The sequence below is a fragment of the Chinchilla lanigera genome, unplaced genomic scaffold (assembly GCF_000276665.1).
Source record: "Chinchilla lanigera isolate Chin_1 unplaced genomic scaffold, ChiLan1.0 scaffold00018, whole genome shotgun sequence".
NCBI classification, from domain to species: Eukaryota; Metazoa; Chordata; class Mammalia; order Rodentia; family Chinchillidae; genus Chinchilla; species Chinchilla lanigera.
In genome coordinates this window covers 11,786,554-11,800,732 of record NW_004955419.1, presented here as the reverse complement: position 1 = coordinate 11,800,732, position 14,179 = coordinate 11,786,554, and the positions used below count along the sequence as shown (strand labels likewise).

At 36.8% G+C, this 14,179-nt stretch overlaps 1 pseudogene; it reads left to right on the top strand.

Annotated features, from left to right (window-relative positions):
* Positions 1-1,826: 1,826 nt before the first annotated feature.
* LOC102005595 overlaps positions 1,827-14,179 on the top strand; it is a 123,790-nt pseudogene continuing 111,437 nt past the window's right edge.

The window sequence follows — 14,179 nt, the reverse complement described above, 5'->3', positions numbered from 1 at the left end:
CCTAGATCATCTATTATACCATGCTTTTTATTAATCTAACAATTATGTATTAATGATCTATGATACTTAGATTCTATGTGAGGTATCTTAATATGCCTCTATATCTCCAGTGTCTAGTCCAGTACTTAAAGGAAATGGATTTGCATGTTTTTAATGAGCATAAATGAATGAATATGGCATTTTTATCAGTTTCAAGAATTTGCAGGAACTACAATTGGGAGAGGCATATCATTGTTGGTAAAATGGATAACATAAGCAAATAACATGGACACAAACTCAGGAATTTCTTCCTCTTTGCCTCTTTACTCTTTGTTATTATGTGTTGATTTGCCACAGTAAACAAGGAGGCAATTATAAGAAAGAAGTCTTGATCTCACATCATTTAATTATTTCTGCATCTCAGATGATTGCCTCAATAACACAACAAGATGCTCAAATAGAACATTAAAAAGCAGACATGTCATGGTTACCTAATGACAGAATCACGACCCATCTTCAAAACATGTTGCAGGATGCTTCCCTTCATATGAGAATCCATTCCAAAATGTCATGATCTCTTTGTCCTTTATATCATCTACAGTACATCATACTCACCTTTCTCCCATCATTTATTTTTGTCTTGTATGCATATCAATTCATGGCTCCTGCTCGTGTCTTTATATTTTATAGCATACCATGAGATATCTGAGGACAAAGCACAAGAATGCCGCCAATTTTGCAGCAGCTGCCAATATGTACTCAGTGTTTGGTAATTTGGTTGGAAATTTCAATCTATTATTTGGATGCTTTTTAGCCTAACAATTTTCTCTCGATTGCTTGTAAAATATAAAACTGTTATTTCTTATATGTGGGTATGCTTTCCAGCCTCTTCCTCACTGCCCTTCAGTCTCTGTTTCCTACAACACATCCAATCCTCTGCTACTTAGAACACTTCACACAAACTACCTACAGCACCAGTCTTTTCCACCAGTATGTGCATACTCAGATGCACACCGCAGCACATGTACATAATACACACAGTTATAAAATACACACACAAGCACACATACCTGCACATACACACCATACCTTCTGCATACTTGGCTATCAACCTAAAACCTTTCTTTAAAGTCAAGAGAGCTCAGGACTTCCTGAACCACTCTGTGTAGATATTCAGTTCCCCAGTTACTCTCCAATGTCATGATACCCCAACATCTTACATCTACATTTTTGGTGAGTAATCATACAATTATTTGTTTTTCTACTTGTATGCTATCTATCTCTCCAATTAAAAATTCCATAATGGCGTGTATAATTTTATTGGCCACTGTACACCTTAGCACAATATTTGATATATAGTTGGTGCTCAATATATATTTTGGATAATATGAGCTTCAAAATGCTATTACAAAGCTTTCTACCTCTTGTAAACCTTGACACAGTGCTAGAAGTTGGAGATGAGGGACAGAACCATTCCTGTGTCACACAGCAGGACAACAAACCATAAAAGAACTAAAAACACCCTGCAATGAATCAGTGAAAAAGCTATTCAAATCTCCACTATTTACAAACCTAGGCAAGACCCCTGCTCTATCTCCAGTTTGGAAACAAAATTAACAAGTGCCTTTAGCATGACTTTGCCCAAGGACTTTTCAGGAGACGCTTTGAGGGATCTCAAATGCCCACTTGGGCAAGCAACCTTCCATCAGAAGCAGACATGTGTGGCGGGCTCTGAAAGGGGAAACCTTCTTTGTGTCACAGCTGAAAGCACCACTCTGGATATTTAAAGCAAGCCCTCTTTTAAAAAATTAATGACCTGAAAGGGGAGAGAAGAAGCTGCCTACGTAATGCGGAAAGAGGAGCTGGATGACCACAGCCCTGGTTCCTCTCCAGATGATGTCATCAGCAGCCTAGAAAATACATTTGTAGCAACGTGACTGACAGAGATGGAACAGGATTTCAATAGAAGTCAACGAAGTTGGTGGCAGCAGAACTGGAAGGGAAGATGTTTTTCAAACCCGGATGACATATGTTTGTATATCTTTGGGTAATTAGATTATCCAGAGAATAGCATAAAAAACACAGTTGTCTCTGGCTCTAAGAGCCAAGATGTTCACATCCTGTGAGAATAGGCAGAGTGGCAAATGGACCTGTCTCGGCTACTTGTCCGTGTCGCCTTTTGTTTGAAAGAAAAGCAATAGAATATTTGATTTGTGTTCTCAAGAAGTCAATCACCCATGCATCGTGCATCCCTACTAGTGTTTCTCACAGACTCATAATTATAAATGCATGACAAGTAAGAGAACAAGTGACCTGGGTGTGGTGGGCCATGCGTGTAATCCCAGTCTCTGAAAGGCTGAAGGAGGAGGATTGCAAGTTCGAGCCTAGCCTGGGAAAATTAGTGATTTAGACATACTCGGTTTAAAAAACTTTAAATGCCAGAGATGTAGCTTGCAGCAAAGAGCTTCAGTTCAATCTCTAGTACACACACACGTACACAAAAAGAAGAATGAATGTATGTGTAGATTTGAAAAAATGAAGGGGACAGAATGAGTGGAATGATTTAATTAATTTTGACCATTAATCTTTCATGTGCACTGCAATATGCTACAGACTTTCCCCTCCCCAAAGGCACATGGCCATATAGTTGGTAGGTATATTTATGATCCAGTGATCTTAGCTGAGTGGTACAAAAAGATACATTAACAATATCCAAGAAGTATCCATTCCCTTTGTTACTATCTTTATCCAAGCCACTGTCCTTTGTTTTGTTTCTTATTTCCTATAGTATCTACCATCATACTTGCTCCTTTACAACACATTTTCCATTGCTAGTATGGTATAAAAATATTGATTGGTTTTCGTTACTTTTCTGCGGAATAATTTAGTTTTCCATTGCTTCTTGAATAAAGGCCAAGATCCTTCTATAAAGAGGATCTCATGTGTTCTAATATTCACATACCTCTCCCGTATTTCCGTTTATACATGTGGCTTCCCTGTTCCCTTTCTTCAGTCACAATATCTTTTAATTTTCTCAAATATGCCATGGCCTTGCTTTTACATATGCCAGCTTTTCCACATGGAAGCTCATCTCCTCATGCAAGCATGGTTAATTCTCATTCATGTTTTAGCTCTATCTCAATGAAGTCTTCTCTTAACCCACTCTCTCAGCCCATTCATCTACCTATGGGATGTTCTTTCTCATAACAACCTGGCATTCTCCTCCCACCTGGTAGACAATTTTCCATTTATAACTATATGTTAGTTTCTATGACTAATTGCACAATAGGTTATAATATGCCAGTGGGAAGGAGTACATTGCTTATTCTCCAAGAGTAGGAAATAGTACATGATCAGTAAATGTGGGCTGAATAAGTAAAAAATAATTAGCCTCCTTTTTCTCTGAGCCTGGGAAATCAAAGACATGAATTCAATCCTGAGGAGATTGATGACAGCATGGATGGCACCTCACATCGTGACGATGACAATGATGATGACAACAATGATGGTTGCCTACCATTTATTGAGTCCCTGCTAGGTATTAGGGACTAATATAAGAGGTTTCTAGTCTCCTTCCAAAAGTGCTGGAGTTAAGCACTTTGTCTAAGTCATTATCTACAAAATACCAGGACTTGAATGTAAAACCAATTCTGCCCAAGTCCAGTTTTACAGCTCACCACATGGTATCTTCTTCTGACCTGGTGAAAGAGTTTCCCTCAGCCTGGGAATAAATCAACAATTCAAGGAGCATCCTTGCTTGTTACATGACCAAGACGTGATCCTTGGAGAGCCATTCATGAAGAAGAAGGTCTCACAGAAGAAAAAGGGAATTGTGATGGTCTGTAGGGGAGCTTTGTGCCTCCTTTAATGAAGTTAAAAGATGGAGCTCATTTATGTTTCTTGACAGTAAAACCTGAACTTTGATGGTGTGTTAATATGCAGAAATAATAGAACATGGGGTGTAAATGGCAACAAACAGATATTTGTCTACTGGGGATCTTGCTAGATGACTAGTAAAGAAAAGTTGAATTTGTACAACTACCCTCTCTCTTGTAGCCCTGACCTCACCCACTCCTGCCCAGCCTTTGTAAAATTCTAGATGAAATGTCAAAGATTGGTGAGAAATCAAACATTTTAAAAAATTAAACGATAACCTTCACTTACATTGTTCTTTTTCTCTTCTCAAGGATATTAAAGAAAACTTCACGATTATGTGCTCTTAATTTCATAAGTCTAAAAAAGTGGAATATAAAGTATTCAGTGAAGACATGTGAGTGAAGTTTACCACTGCACTTTCTGACAGAAAGGATTTGCTCAGCAAATAAATAATTTTGATATCGTTGAAAAGAATGTTTAAACAGCACAAGAGACCAAGGTATTCTCAAGCACTTTGCACACCAAGTACTGATAAACTTGCTAGAGATCACTCCTTATTATTTACTAATATAGTTTCCTGGAAGTCTACATAGCAGTTACAGTTTGAATTAATACACTTTCTTTTTGGTTTGTTTTTCTCCGGTACTGGGCACTGAACTCACAACCTTGCACTTGCCAGGCAGGCGCTTTTGCCGCTGAGCTAAATCCCCAGCCCCTAATACAATTTCTTTAGAAGATAATCTACATTTACTTCTAAAGTTTGTGTAATTCAAAGCATTATGGGTCCATAAAAACAGATGTACATTATTCAAAATTAGGAAGGTCTCACCATGTTTACATAATTCTTTCAATTCAGAAGTCTAACAAGGGCCACAGCCTTAGAAAGTTCTCTTTATTTGCTCTAATGCATAAGTCTGCTCACTGTAACTGAATTATTTGACCTACAAACATTGCCTTACTTTGTTCAAGGCAAAATAAATAAACAAAAAGCCAAGTTGCATAGAAGAGCTTATAATTTAACATTTTAGTTTCTAAAGAACTGACAATCATTTTTCAAAAAGCATAGAAGGCTAAGGGAAAATAATGAGGATAAAGTAATGCTCTGAATATAACACTGTCTGGGCACTGAAGACCTAGAAAGAACTATAAGGTATGTCTCCCAATTTTCAAGAGCTTATTTTGGCTAGAGAAACAAGATGGAGATATGTATATTGAGGTAGACCAGTAAGAACTTTGTCTCCCTACTGAGAAAAAGTTGGAATGTTTGGAGATAATTATTGTTGGTCACGAATTAGAGATGGGTGCTACTGACAAAGGATGCTGTTCAACACCTCTCCCTCAACAACAAGGAATTATCCAACCTAAGTTGTAAATAATGCTTGGTTTGAGATCTATTTGCAGAGGAATGAAATTGGACCCTTATCTCTCACCATATACTAACATAAAATCAAAATGGATCAAAGATCTAAACATTAAAACAGAAACAGTAAACCTGCTGGAAAGTAAAGTAAATAAAACACTTGAAGACATAGGTATAGGAAGGGATTTTCTAAACAGAACCACAGTGGCACAAGACATAGCAGCAAGAATCGAACATATGGGATTGTATCAGACTAAATGTTTCTTATAGCAGCAGAATCCGTCAGTAGAATGAAGAGACAACCTACACAGTGGAAAAAAAATTTGCCAGTTACTCTTCAGACAGAGGACAAATTTCTAGAACATACGAGGAACTGAAAGAAATCAAACCTCCTAAAATTAATGACCCACATGGGACATTAAGTCACACAATGGGAAAGAGAAATAAGCAGACACTTCACAGAGAAAGAAATATAGACAGCCAACAGATATATGAAAAAAATGTTCTATATCTTTGGCCATTAAAGAATGCAAATTAAAGCAACATTAAAATTCCATCCTACCCCAGGAAGAATGGCTATCATTAGGAAATAAAATAATAAAAATGCTGGTGTGGCTGTGGAGAAATAGAAACTCACCTTCATTGTGGGAATGTAAACTAATACAACTGTTATGGAAATCAGTATGGCAACTTTTCAAAGAACTAAAATTACAAATTCCATATGACCTGGTCATCTTCTTGCTAGGTATCTTCCTCAAAGAGTTTAAATCATCATACTGTAGCAGTACTTACATACCAATATTTATAGTAACATGATTTGTAATAGTTAAATCATGGAATCAGCCTCCAACAGATGATTGGGTAAGCAAAATGTGGTATCTATATATAATGGAATACTACTTAGCTATAAAGAAAGACAAATGTGAGACATTTGTAGTAAAATGGATGCACCTGAAAAGTATAATATTGAGTGTAGTAAATCAGAAACACAAGCTTAAATACCATATGGTATCTCTCATCTAAGTAAGACAAAGTACAAAAAACAAAATGATATAGGATGGATAGAAAGAGACAAGAGGGTGGATCTCTTGCTATAGGGAGGTGGTGCAAGGGAACTAGGATAAAAAGTGAGAAAGAAGGGAAGTGGAAATAATAAGAAGAAAGAGAGCCAAGGGGTAGCACAGAGGCACAGTGCCTGCCTGGTCAGTACAAGGTCCTGAGTTCAATTCCTGGTACTAAATAAAGGAAGAAGAAGAAGAAAGGTATGCCATGTACATGAGCCTAATAACCCCAGTTAATATAAACACTATATGCCTTAACATGAGTGAAGACAAATAATATCAACAAGTATGGAAAAGGGGATAGGAGAACAGGTGGGCAAGGGGGAGGGAAGACGAAGGAAAAATAAAAGCAAAAGCTGTTAATATATACATTAAGCACTGCTAAGATGACTGTAAACTACCTGAATTGCAAATATATATTAATGAAAAAGATAGTTTGATAAACCAGCTAGATAAAGTCAATAAAAACAAGCCATTGACTTGTCAAAAATGTTTCAAGTGTATTTCTTGTTTCACGTGAAACTGGAAATATTTTGTACAAAAGCACAAACTCATATGCATTCAGGACTAAGCAGTTCATGCAATAAAGAGTCATACGATCATTTTTACAAATACATTAAAATGAATGAATGAAATAATCTTTTAAAAGTGAGTGATAAGTCCTTTAACAAAGGAAGAGCTGGGATATCAACAAAAAGCAAAGAAAATATTTAAGAATGTTAAACCAAAATAAAACATATTTATAAGCTTAAAATGACTAATATTGATGTAAAATCACTAAAATATGACATTCTTTAAATAGGGACCTTATGAGCTTCATCCCTCCAGCAAAGTACTTGACAAGTTTAAGTACTTATATGTTTGGTTCTCATATGAATGAGTGAGTAGATGGATAAGAATTGAGCATAGGAAACCCATTAGAGACCCCTCTTGTCTCTCAGGAGCTATTCCTCATCCTCATTCCCCATGCCTATTCCCCATTCCTGTTATCTAATAAATGTTTCTGCTCTTTTCTTTAAATAAACAAACAAACAAGGAATTGAGCATAAAATGAAGGACCACTAGTTAGTATTTAATTTAACATAAAAAGTGCAGTTATTTTTAAACTACTAACACTGTATACTATTACCATCATAAAAAACTGAACAATCTTTTGCTAGGAGACCATTACCTGCCAAGCATTTTCTATTATATGTGTCAATACAAAATGAAACTCTAAGTATGGAGCAATTTTTCATACCCCCAGCGAGAAGATGAAAATAAATTGTATTACTCAGTTTTCTCATTGGTGGGACAAAATCTTGACAGCTCCAATTTAGAGGAGAGGATTATATTGGCTTAGTGTTTAGAGAGTTCAAGATATGGTCAGCTGACTCCAAGGCAGAAATAACAAGGCAGAAGAATGTGGCTAAAGAAAGCTTCTCAGCCCATGGCAGTCAGAAAGCAGACAGTGAAGGTACAAGCCAAGAACAAGAACACATCATTCTAGACCAGACCGTGAGTGACCCAACTTCAACCAGGTCCCAACTCCTAACAGCACACTCAGCTACTGGAGTTGTCAGTAGATGAGTCCACTGGTGGGTACAGCATCCCCATGATTCAGTCACCTTTCAAACATATTAAACTTTTCTGAACATTTTAAATCCATTATACAAAATATGTTTAGTCTATCTGTAAAAGTCACCAAAGTCTCAACAGTTCCAATAGTGTTAAAAAAAAAAAAAAAAATCCAAGTCCAAAGTCTCTTCTGAGGCTTACAGGAAACTCTCAGCTGTGAACACCTTGTAAAACTCAAAAAGCAAGTTAAATACTTCCAACATATGATAGCACAGGATAAACATTCCCATTCCAAAAAGGAAAAACAGAAGTATAAAAGAATTGGAGTGACACAAGACCAAAATCCAACTATACAAATACTAAATCCTGTGTTTCCAACTTTAGCACCTGGTTGAAGTTCTAGTGAGACATATACTCCAAAGGGCTTAAGCAGCAAATGCGTATGCCATTACTGAAGGTATCTCACATGGCCTTTCTCTTGGGCTGGCTCCATTCAATGCTGTGGGCTTCCTCAGCAGCAAATCTGTTTTTCATGGCATGTTGAACATTTTGAAGCCTCCGCTACATCCTTAACCTCACTTTCCTAGATTCTCACACTACCCTGTCAGTGTCTTAATGCTTATACCCCAGGTTCCAATCTCTATAACCCTTGCATTTTACAAACCTGAGCAATCAGCACAACAGTGAGGACACCACGTTGTCACTAGCTTAAGTAGTAGCTTGGGCCCCTTGCGTGGTGACTGCAGAGGCCTCTCGAAGCCCAGATATTTGTTTTACAAATAGTGAACAGAACCTTAGGAAACCAGTTCCTCAGCAACTGTTCTGGAGCAGGGAACTGAAGAACTTCTTGAATAATAATATACTCTTTCACTTCTGGACCTATGATTGGTTAAGTCTTGCTGATTCCTGAAATGTCTTCAAGTCACATTTTTTACCTGATGCAAAATACTTGGATTATTTTTAACTTGAATCTTTTCAGCAACTAATTTCTCCATGGACCCAACTTTGCTGTTGCTTAACTTTTGGTCATACTTCCAAATCACTGTGTTCTTTTTTATTGCTCCTGATCTTTACCATAGATGATCTAAAAACAGACAACAATACTCATGCCATATCGTGTATTTTGGGCTTCACTGAAATTTTCCCTGAAAGATTAATCAGTCCAACACCTTTAAATTCAACCTCAGACAACATCTTAGGGCATAGAAAAAATGTTGACAGATTCTTTGGCTGAATATAATATGCATGATCTCTAGTCTTGTTGCTGAACAAGTCCTCATTTCCAAATGAAACTTCCTGAGCCTGGCCTTTATTGTCCACATTCTTATGAGCATTCTGGCCATCTGAGCTTAGACACAAATCTCTGGTCAGTCTTTCTCTAAGCATATTAATGCTTCTCTATCCATGATTTCTAAACTCTTCCAAACCCTTCAAACAGATTCCAAAGCTTTCTGAACCACATGAACCTTACTTTTGTGGTATCAAAATTTACCTCAGTCATTTTCCTCTTGCTGGCAGAAAAATACTCTACATGTACAAGTTAAAGGAGGAGAAATTTTATTTTGGCTCTTGTTTCAAAGCATTTATTCCATAGTTCATTAGCTGCAAGGCAGGAACAACATGATAGAAGGACATCCTGACCAGCTACCAAATTAATTATAAGCAAAAACTATTAAAGATTTTCATTTTAAAATGGAACACACAAAAAGAAAAAAAGTAAAATGAATACAAACTAAAATGCTACTTTCATCCAAAGCATCTGAATATTCATTTTCCAATGATAAGCTCATTCAACATAACCTTTCAAAATGTAATTTGAATTGCACTTTTCCTCATCAATAAAACTTCTACATCGCATTGCTACTGTGATGACACAGTGTTGAAAGGACAGTACTGTAGGCCTGATTCACAGAAAGCATTCAGTCAATGCTTCCTCTTATGTCGTTGATTCCTTCTTTTCTATTCTCTTAAATAAAGAGACCAAAAGTGATAGTTGAGGGACAGCAGTAAGAGAGGGTTGGGAATGATATTTTAATGGATTCTTATATAAAAAGCTAATGTAACTTTATTTTGTAACCTATACAGCTTCCAAGAATATTAGTCATCATTGAAAGGAAATTTCAGAGGCTACTTGACTCAAAAGCCACCTTTTATAGCAGCAGATATTAGATATGACTCTCCTGAGGTCATAAGCTCTTCAGTACTAAAGATCAGGAAAACTTATTTTAAGAGATCAAAATATGTTATGTACATGTAGTAATCTGGCAAAATGAAACCCATTAATCTATATAACCAATAGAAAAACAAGTAAAAAAATAAAGTAAATAGAATTCAGTGGCATCATGACTTTCTGGATAATTCACTTTCCAAAGGGCTAAGACACCAAAACCTTACTGTAAGTTAGGATCTGGAATCCAGTTATACACTACTGGATTCCATTTCCCAGCTCCATGCTGCTTAAACCTGGCCATAGTCAACCAGCAGAAGGCAACACAGCTTCCCTTCTAAATTTCACTACAGATTGGCAAAACTATTGAACTATGATGAATGCAGACCTATTTGAGGAAGTGGAGATAAAGAACTAAGCAGGAGATTTGAGTTGTTAGCCATACTTTGAAAGGAATTCATCAGTCCCTTAAACATCATGAAATAAATGTTGCCATTGTCAGATATAGAAGTTGCTGAAAGAGGGCCAAGAGATTATCTTTCCAACACAGCTATGGAAGAGACAGGAAAAACCCAGAGATCCAGAGAATAGGAACACCTTGTCCAAAGTATCGCAGCAAATCATGCCAGAGAAATCTTTCTTGAACAAAGCCTATTCTGTAGCTATGACATGAGTAGGGAAAGTGACATCACTTCTAGGACATCTGTCCTTAGTAGGTAGCATCTTGAGACCCTAGCCAAGGACACCTCCAATATCCTTGGACATGCTTGTTCAGCGACTTGCTTGGCTGCCATCCACCTCACAACTTCAGTAATGGCAAGATGTGCACAGTAAGAAATGAAACAAACACATGCCCATAGCTGGTTCAAATTGCCAAAATCATATTCAAACCCCTTTAGCTAATTGGAAATTGCTGGAGGGGACCTCCAGTCTGCAGCTGAACAACAAAAATGCTTCCAATGGAGACTTTACTTCCCAGAGGTGAGGTGAGATCATTTCTGATGGTGTAATCCTCTGTTTATTTTTAGATCAAAAACTAGAGCTCACTGATTGACTGCTGGGCATAACCAATTCATGTGGAAGCTACAGCTCAGAAAAGATGTTTTCCAACTATGAGATCTTTAATTTGTCCTGGTCCATATTTTTAAGAAAAGAGGTTGTTATGAGGCCCATGAAGCTTTGCTTTATTATATTGTTACAAATACTTATTAAATTACCTTCACTATAATAATAATTTTAGATACTAGGAAATATATGTCAACATCATATTTGTTAACTTCTGCTCTCTGTGTAGATAGACCTTTGAAAACATAACTAGCAATGCCTTATTCTTTAATAAAGGGGACTATCACAGTTCCATGGGAGGACACAATAACATCACCTAGCTATTGCAGGATGCTGCAGAAAAGGTTTAGCAAAGAAGTGACATTTAGCTTGAAACATGAAGGAGGTGTTAGCTGAGCAGAGAAAGAAAGAAATATGTTTAAAAGACCTAAATGTGAGAGAAGATGAGGGACAATCGGACAAACGGAATTTCTTGGGCCTGAAATAGTATGATGAGACTGAAAGAATAAGCTGAGACTGAATCATAAGAAGCTATGGAGGCCACTGTAGGAAACTATCTAATCCTAGGCCAGACAGAGGCAAAGAGCAGCTGGAAGCTGAAGTAGTATTCCCTTATATTCATCACATGAAGGTCTTCTGGACTGTAAGAGAATGGATCCCAAATGCAAAGCCAGGAGACCAGTGAGGAGCTGTAACTGTCATTGTGGAGAGAAATGACATGTGTAGGTAAGCAGCACGTGTAGGTACAAGCAACATTTTCTGAGCTCTTTCAGAACTATTTCAGCAGGAGAAAGAGGAAAATTCTAAGAAGAAAAGGACCAAGGGAAGAGGGACCAAGGAGCCCCCTGGAGGAGAGGCATAAATTCAGCTATCACCAAAGAAGATGTGGTGGTTTAACTAATGGTCAATTTGTAACACCCAGCTGAACTGAATCAGCATGGTGTTGAGTGTGGAAGGCCCACCTGAGGATTATTGACAATAGCACAAAAGCAGAACTGAAGAGGAAGACTGTATGCTGTTGATTGTTACACTGGTTTTCCTGATAAGAACTCAGCTGTTCTCATTGTTGGCAGAGCTCAGGTCTGGCACTGAGGATGGCTGTGGTTCTCTTCAAAGGATCTCTGGTCCTTTCTTTGAGCATCGCTTCCTGGCTCCAGTGAAGATCCTTCAGTCTGCTGGCACAGATCATTCATCCTGCTGGTGCAGACTTTCTCGCTTCTGCTACTGACTTTTGGGCCTTCCCAGTGCAGAACTTTGATACATACTCGGATGAGACTTTGTCATGGGCTTTAGGCCTCCAGCAGGACATCTGGGGGAACTTGCCATAGGCTCTAGGTCTTCCACTGGACTTGTGCAGGACGTAGTTCTCTAGAGTGTGGTCAGATCTCTTTCACTGTTCTGCGTTTGATTTTTTGTTTTTGTTTTTGGTAGTGTGAATAGAACTCATGGCCTCAGGCTTGCCAGACAGCTGCTTATGCCACTGAACTATATCCCTGGCCCTGCATTTGACTTTTTGAGGTGAATATTATAAAATAATCCTATAAATCATGTGTCCTGTACTAAATGTATTCCCTTGCAAACCCTTACTACAATGGAAGAGAACCAGAGGAATGGAAATGTTATTCCAAAAACAAACCGGAAAGTAAATCCTGCACTGTGTTTAGGGAGCAATAAGCAGTTACATTTTGGAAAGTCAAGAATGCCAGGTATAGGCATTAAAGAATAATTTTTTTGGTGAGTATTGTCCTTTGATAATAAAAAAGTAATAAATTGTTTATTTGTCTTGTTTCTCGTTTATTTGCTTATTTGCTCTTCGAGTTCCAAACAAATGGTTTTGAGCAATATATATGTTTAGTTTTGAGTACCTTTCACATAATTTTAACACCTGTGAACAATACAGTGATACCTTGGTTCATGAATTTAATTCTTTACATGATTCTGGTCTCAAATTGAATTTGACAAAAACCAAATCAAATTTCCCCATAAGGCCAACACTGAACCTAACCGTTGAATTTAATTTGGTTCTTGTCCAATTCGGTTTGCCACCTTAATCCTGGAAAGAATTAAATTAGTGAACTGAGGTACAACTGTATAATAATAAGCTTCCCTCTTTTAAAATTCAAATGATAGTATATTGGCTTCTTGTTGTTGTTATCCTATTTTGGATGCTGAGATCAAACCCAGCCCGCCCATGCTGGATAAGCACTGTACCACACTAAACTACACTGAAGCCTGTAGATTGATGTTTTAAAAATATTTATTTAAGGATTCATATCAGTGCCATTGTTTTTGCTCCATATTCTCATAAATTTTTATATTCTCTCATGTTTATTTGTCTTATTTGAAATAAAAACAGTAGAATAAGAAAATATGGGTGTTTATTAAACATTATTAACTTTACTTGCACTATACGAACAGCTATCATAGTCACCATGGCAATGTTAATAAAAAAATTGTCTTAAAGTTTAAATGGACATGCAAATGCCAAATGTCATCCCTAGCTTGTTAACTTAGAAACTTCAAGTTGCCAAAATACTTAAGTTATCACAAGTTATTTGTGAATGGTTCCTATTTGAGGAAACTCAATTTAATGAACTATTAAAAATAAAATAAAAATACATCTTTGCATTATTTTATGAAGTGAAATTAGCTTTAGATTTAATACTGAACTAAAAAAGGAAGGAGTGAAGGAAAGAAAGAGGAAGGAAGGAAGGAAGCTAGAAAGGAAGGCATGTAGGAAGAAAAGACAAAAACGTTAGCACAAACAACCACAAGAATATAGAGGTTAATATTTTTCAGTCTTGGCATTCCAAGAAATTGTCTATAAAGCACCAATAAGGAAACTACAAAAGAGAAAGAGTGATAGATTTGATTATATTAACTTTTTTAACTGCTGTGAAAAATACTCACCAAACTTGAAAGACAAGTAACAAAGAGGTAGTGGTAACTGATTTAAAATACAACACTGACGTAATCACCTTCTTAAAAGTAAGAAATGTACAAATATTTTAAAATTCTGGAATTATTTCCAAAACCATGAAAATCTGTGGTCTTTGATTTGTAATATAATGAGTAACTTAAAAGGTATTCAAATTTTCTGTATTAGTGTATTTG